At 31.6% G+C, this 7,755-nt stretch overlaps 1 protein-coding gene across 4 annotated transcripts in view; it reads left to right on the forward strand.

The window, feature by feature from the left end:
* The window catches only part of Kcnq1 (potassium voltage-gated channel subfamily Q member 1), a 332,782-nt gene that overhangs the window by 134,947 nt on the left and 190,080 nt on the right, over nucleotides 1–7,755 (forward strand). The gene's annotated exons all lie outside the window — the stretch shown is intronic.

Genomic DNA, 7,755 nt, shown 5'->3' on the forward strand with positions numbered 1-7,755 from the left:
CATTTGTGTGTATTTTGATGAGACTCAATTCATCAAGGATAGTGGAGTAGGGTTTTTGTTGTTATTACCTGGCTTTAAAAATAGAATATTTACATTACAGAATCGGTTTTAAAGGAGTTCTTTCCTTTTAGTTCACTGTATTTGTTTTAGAAGAATTGGAAGTGGTTCTTTTAAGAGCTTGGTAAAATTTAAAACAGAATCCATCCACTCCTGGAATTTTGTTTTTGGCAAACTTTAGTATTGATTGAGTCTCAATACTTATTATGTATACATAGATTTTATATAAGTGCTCATGTCCCAAACTGACAAGGGCATATATGTCCATCAATGTCTATTCTCTTTCTATTTTACAATGTTAGCATATAGTTTTTCATAATGTGAATTATTTTTTTATATTTATCTAATATCAGCTGTGTTGTTTCCTTTACCTGATTTTATTTCGAATTCTTTTTTTCTTGGTTGGTCTAGATAAAGGTTTGCAGATTTTTTTTCTTTTCAAAAACAGAGTTCCTACTTTCATGTTTATCTGTCTCTACTCTGATTTCTTTCTTCTAACTAGGGGTATGATTTGTTGTTGTCTACATCCTTGAGATACATTAGATTAGTTGAAACATTTTTTGTAGGTACTAACACTTCTTTCTTATTGCTATTTTTTGGTGGATAAGTTTTAGCATGTTGCTTTTCTGATTTCTTTCAAGAAAAAAAATGATTTGTTTAATTTCTTTTGTTTATTTAAAATATGTCATTTAGTCTCTGAATTTGCATAAACCTGTATAACTCCTTGTTATTGGGTCTGGTTTCATTCATTTACAGACAGAAAAGATTAAAAAAAATTTTCAATGTTTTTGTTCGGATTTTTAAAAATGTTTGTTTGCTTTTATGTACATAGTATTGAAATCATCCTCAGTCTCTACCACTAACCCACTATATTCTCAAACAAAGTCTTGTTTGGTGCCAAATACATAGTGTTCAAGACACAGTTCCACACACTGGTGAAAAGAATGCATCTTCTGCAGCTGTTGGATGGAAAATTCTGTTTTTAAAAAACCAATAATATACTTTAGCTCTGTGATTTCACTGACTTTTCTTCTTTGAATAGGAGGATCTGGGTGACCTACTGACAAAGTGAGATGCTGACATTTCTCACTATGTTCGCATTGGAGACCAATTGCTTTTGTCTGATGCTGTCTGTTTTTATAAACTAGATGCTCCAATACTAAGTAAATATAGACTTAAAATAATTACCTTGATCATTGTAAAGAGACTCCTGTTGTCTCTTCAGTTGTCAAGAAGTCTATTTTACCAAATAGAGTTGCATCTGCTTGTTTTATAGTTCCATTAGTCTAGAATACCATTTCACATATATATTTTTTTTAGATATCGTGTTTGTTTTAGACAAGATCTCTTCATGTAGTCCTGGCTATTCTGGAGGTTATGTAGACCAGACTGGCTTCAAGTTCAGAGATCCTCCTACTTCTGGATCCTGAGTACTACTGTTTAAAGGTGTGTGCCGCCATGACCAGTTTGTTGTTGGATTTTTTAAAAATATTTTTAACTGGCCTTTTCACTAGAGAATTTGAACTATTTTATATTCAAGGTTATTACGGACAAATGGGGATTATAACTTGTGTTGTCTTTTAGTTGAATATTTTTCTTCTCATTTATCTTTGTGGTTTGAAAGTTGAATGGATTAATGCTTTCTTTCCTGTTTCTTTTGTGTCTACTCTTCTTTAGTATTTTGTGCTTTTATGAAAGTATTTTACTCTTCAGGATGCAACTGTTTTAAACATCTTTTATAATGCTTGCTAGTCTACTGCTTAGGAATTCCCTCAGTTTTTGCTTGTCTTAGAAGGACATTGTTTCTCCTTCATTTCTAAGGGTACTCTTGAACTTACTGGTTGAAATTTGCTGTTCCTAAACTTGACATATTTCATTTCATCACCTCCTGGCCTGTAGAATTTCATCTTTGAAATCTGCTGTAGTCCACAAAATTTTAAATGTGACTTGTCACTTTTTTTTAAAGATTTTAGACTTTTTTGATATTCTGATTTTGATATGTCTTGATGAACCCCTTTTCTGGTTATACAACATAAAGATGCATAAATGTTGTCTAAGATTAGGGAAAATATCTGCTATTTTATAAATGGATTTTTATGTCATTTATTTTCCTATTTGCCTTTAACTATTTTAGAAATTATTTTCTTTCCCTTATTTTTCCCCTTTCCTGGTTTCATTGCAGTAAAATGCCTTCAGAGTCATAGGACTACAAAATTTCTTACCCATAAGATAAACAAGTTTGAAATGTACCTTATTTCTCAGGATGGATCTTAGATTCTGCATCACAGACAGTATTTTCTGAGCAAGAAAATTTGTGCAGATTTCATGTTACTTGTCTAAATGGGCTTCAAGTTTTATGAAGACTGGGAAACTTTGCAGTACCTAAGACATCAAGCACCAAAAATGATCCTGAGACTCTTTTTCACTTATTCCAAAAAATAAATAAATAAATCTCTTCCCTTTTTTGAGCTGTGGAATCAGGATAACAGATGCTAGGGTATTTTGCTTTTTGTTTGTTTGTTTGTAGTCCTAGATCTCTGATTAATACAAAGTTCCAGTATTGTTTGCAGGTTGTCAATGTCCTTCCACAGTTATCTCAATATATATAAACTTTTTCTAAAACTTGTTTTATTGTTTCTTAATGGAGAACATGACTACTGGGAACTTTCTTTCCATTGTGTTGGATTTCTTCCAGAATTTCTTAAGAGTAAATAATATTCAACTTTGTATGTTCATTCCTATTTTACTTAGCTATTCAAAGATGTTTATGTGTTTTCATATTTTAAAAATACAATACTGATAGGAATATCTGTGTCCCAGTGAATATTTGAGGCCCTGTATTACTTTCAGTTCTATGCTCAGAACTGGGATTGGCGAATCATATAGAAACTTTTATTATTTGTAAAGACATTAAAAGATTCCACAGGAGCCATACTACATTAGATTGTCAAGATGGTTATATTCGTGTTAATTGGTCTAGACAATACTGTCAAAATTCATATATACCAAGGACTATTTCTGTGTTCTCTCTTCTAATATATTCCATTGGTGTATATGACTATCTTTATAATAGTACTGTGAATTTTTGACTTATAAAAACCTTTCCAATCAGGATGTCGAATCCCTCAGCACTGTGCTTCACTTCAAGACTGTGTGATCTTCTAAAGGTTCTATGAGATCATCTAAAGATTGTGAATGTTAGGATGGATTTTCTATTTTTTTAAATATCAGGATGCTTATTATAGTTGCATTGAGTGTGTAGACTGCTTTGTGTAATACTTATATACTGCCTTCAAATCTTTGGTGACTGTTTTCATTTGTCTTTAGCAATAGTTTGTAGTTTAAATGGCATAAGCCTTTTTCTGTCTTAGTTGATTTAATTGCTGAAATGTTTTCACTTCTTGATCCTTTGAAAGGTTTTTTAAAATAAATGTATTGAGATATAATTCACAATATATCTTCACACTGTGGAATTTGTTATGATTATAAATATATTAATACAATGAAACTACTATATCAGTTAATTCACATAGTTTTTACATTGGTATATATTATAAGTAGTCAGGCTATAAATATAAATTATTGAAAACTAGGCTCAACATGCTGAACGTACTTGTCCATTTTATAAGTTGAATCCCTTCAACAAGTATTTACCATAAGCCTTAAGGATAAATTAGTAACCAATCTTATACGCAGATATTATAGTATAACATTTTTATATAATACATATACTGAAATCATTAAGTATCTTGGTCTCTCTTATTCACATAGCTTAACCTGAGTTCATCCACTGTCACAAATTAGACTTCCTTTTTAAGATTTAACATTTTCTGTATGTTTGTTATATTTTATCCATTTATACATTATGACACTATTTCTATATCTTGATTAATATGAATGTTACGATGAAAATTAAACAGCAAGCATATCAAGATTTTTTTCAGTTACTTATTAACAATTTAAAACTTATTATTGTATGTTTATGTAAATTTTGAGTAGCTGCATATCACAGCACATACATGTAGGTCATTTAACAAATTTTGGGACTTGATCCTCTTTTTTTGTTTTTGTTTTTTTTTTTAAGATTGAACAAAGGTTGTTAGATTTTTTGAGGCAAATGCTTTGGATGAGCTATTTCAGTTGCCATACATTTTCAAACTTTTGGTAAATTCAGTTCTAATTTAAAGCCAGTGAACTTGTTTAACTGTTACGTTAGCGAGCTTCTTGTATGACAAGAGATACTGCCAGTCACAACTTGTAATTCTACTTGACACATAATGACAAGATATAAGGTACTTCTCCTTTGTTCTGCATAATGGCTCCTTTGTTTTTCATGTGTAACATATTCCCCATTTCTATTGTAATCTCAGTCTGTATGTCCCTAAATCTAAAGTGAGGTTTGTGGTTGTCTTTTGTTTGGCTGTTTGGTTTTTTGTTGTTGTTGTTTTGTTTTGTTTTAACTCTATACTTAACCAAAGAATTTCACATGTTTCCATTCTCTTTTCCTACAAAGTTGTTTGTTTAGACAAGAAATACACTGAATTTTGCTCTCAAAATTCTCTAATCTTAACATTTCTAATGTGTGGTGTCTACATTGTTATGTTGAACCTGAATATGGGCGATTTGATGTCATGTACCTAAATGGTCATATTGCTCCTGAGTCTATAAGTTTGCAGTGATGTTGAAATAGACTACATGGTCATTCTCCAGTGACAGGATCTTGAGAGAGGGGACAAGTGTATTAGAAGATTAAAAAATAGAAGATAAAGAGAAGAATATTTGGAATAGAAAAATTACTCTCCTCCTTTCATTATGGCCTCTAAGACAGTAGACAGCCTTGGATTGGACTGGTTCTCAATAATTTATCTACTTACATAAATTCTTTCTCTGTCACTTCTGCTTAATCCCTACAGTAGCGAAATGTGAATGTCAATGATCAGGAGTGTATTCCACAAACCTTGTAAGAGATATATATTTTCATTTTTTCTTGTTTTGAAAAAAACCTGTTTTCAAGTTCAAGGTTTCCAGTTTTAGTTGAACAATCTGGTTTTCAGACTTTGTCTTACAATTTTCTATTCATTGTAGTTGTAAGCTCCAGAATCCATTTGGCTTTGCTTTCCATATCTTTATTGGAACTCATTTTGCTTGTGTATTGTTTTTCAGATTGTACTCTCACTCTTCTCTTGTAGTCACTTGACGATTTTTAACTCAAGAAATTGTCAGGAAATTATTATGTACGGTTTTTGAGTTGATTACTGGGATATTATTGGTATTTCTTTGATGATGCCCTTGTTCTTTTATGCATGAGGATATACATATATGTGCATGTGTGTGTTGTAAGTCAGAGGACAACTTCCATTAGAAAATGGAATGCCATCCATCTCCATTGAGATACAGTCTCACCTTAGCTCACCAAATAGGCCAGACTGGCAAGCCAATGAACTCCTTGGATTATCTTCAAACCAACCCACCACTGGGATTACAAACATGCACCAATATACATCTCATTTTCACATGAGTTCTGGGACTCTACCTCAGATCCTCATGCTTTAGAGACAAGCATTCTACCAAATACGATCTCTTCCACACTCTGTTTTTCAGTATTTCTGATTATACTTGGACTGTATTCTTTGATAAACTAGACATGCATCCATTTGATTTACAGTCGTTTTCAATGAGTTCAGACCTATCAGTAAGTGCAAGAATCAAGGCCTGGCTGGATGCAGTGGTTCTTACTGTGGTGGGGGCAAAACAAGATAGTGTTAGCTTTATCAGCTAAGAAGAAATAAAGAAATATTTCAAGCCACCAAAATTGTGGATACTCTGGTACGGGCATAAAGGAAACTATCTCAATGATACTTTTAAATATCATTTAGATATCATACTTTAGATAAATTTTAGTGGCCTCTTTTTCCTTTTTATTACAGTTTATACACTTTGTATCCCAGCTGTAGATTCTCCCTTCCCAACTCCACCCTCCCTCCTTCTTCTTCTTGATGTACAGAAATAAAACTTGTTTTACATAGTGATTCTTTTGTACTGCTACATTTCTGAATTTACTGTGTCCAATTTTGTGAGTAATCTTGCTTTTTTCCCACATGTGATCACAAGTTCACTACTTCCTTTCCAATTTGCATGTATTGTAGTTGTATTTGTCTAATCTGATCCAGCTAGACCATTTAGCATTATGGTTAATAGAAGTGGCAAAAGTTGACATGTTATTTTGTTCCTAATATCAAAGAAAAATGTTTCAGCACTTCACCACTATAAGATTTTTTTTTTAGATCTGTATTATGTTAAGGAAGTTTTCTTCTATTCTCTTCTAGTATTGTTTGAAATTTTTCACCCATGTGGAAAATATTTCTTGATTTAATCAGATTTATAGTTTTGCTTGGAAATATATTATACACATTTTTATCTAAATGTTGATTTGGAGGTGCCAATGTAATAATGAACTTTATTCCAAATTCCACTGAGTAACTTTTGGAGTATAGGACGGTAAGTAAATTTTGTGTATTAACTTTGTTGTGCAACCTTGCTGTGGTCACATATTAGTTGCAGAATGTGTGTGTGTTCTTGTTCTTTCATATTTTCTACATTAAACATGCCACCTAAAACAAAATTTTAGCTTCTTTTTCACAAAATATATATCCCCTTCATTTTGGTTTGTTATTTAGGATTTTTCTATAGGATTTTGAAAGAGCTGAGTTGGAACCATCCTTGCCTTTTTTTTGTCAATCATATTTGCTGTATATTTTTGGTAAATATTATTTATAAAAATAATGACTTCTTTACAGTGTTTACTTACTGAGTTTTTTTTATCATGGGTTCATAAAGAATTTTGTCCCATGTACTTTTGAGTACAGTGATATAATCATGCAACTTTTTTTGTTTCTTGTGATTACTTACCTGAGTTTTTAATGTTCCTTAAGGTTTTGCTTGTTTTGTATGAGTTGATTAAGAATATTGTCAGATGTTTTGTGTCCAGTGGAATAATCATGTAACTTCTTCTTTGCTTGTGTCTTTGATCACTTACCTTGAGTTTTAATGTTTCACAGTTATAGGGTTCTTTTTTATCATGAGGCAGTAAAAAAAAAAATTGTCAATACACTTTTGTGTCCAGTTAATCATATACCTTCTTTTTGTTCCTGTGATCACTTACTTCAGCTTTTAATGTTCCAGAGATTATTTTGTATCATGACTTCACAAAGAATGTTGTTAGTTTTGTGTCTAGTGAAATAATCATGTAACTTCTTGATACTTGTGTCTTTTGATCACTTACCTGAATTTCTGTTCCAGAGTTGTTGGTTGTTTGTTTGGGGGGTGGGTTGTAATCATGAGTTATTAATGAATTTTGTCAGATGCATTTTTTTGGTGTGTAGTGATATAGTCATGTAACTTCTTTTGGCTTCTTGTGATTATTTACCTGAGATTTTAATGTTGCAGAGGTTTTTGTTGTTTGGTTTTGATTAGGAACTGGTAAAGAATAATGTCAGATTTTTGTGTCTAGTGACACAATAATGTAACTCCTTTTTGCTTCTTGCGATCACTTACCTCAAATGTTACTGTTCCAGAGTTGTTGATTGTGTTGTGTGTTTGTAATCATGAGTTGGTAAAAATTTTAGTCAGATGCATTTTTGTGAAAATGATATAATCACGTAACTTTTTGCTTCTTGTGATTATTTACCTAAGATTTTA

The sequence above is a fragment of the Meriones unguiculatus genome, chromosome 1 (assembly GCF_030254825.1).
Source record: "Meriones unguiculatus strain TT.TT164.6M chromosome 1, Bangor_MerUng_6.1, whole genome shotgun sequence".
Lineage (NCBI taxonomy): Eukaryota > Metazoa > Chordata > Mammalia > Rodentia > Muridae > Meriones > Meriones unguiculatus.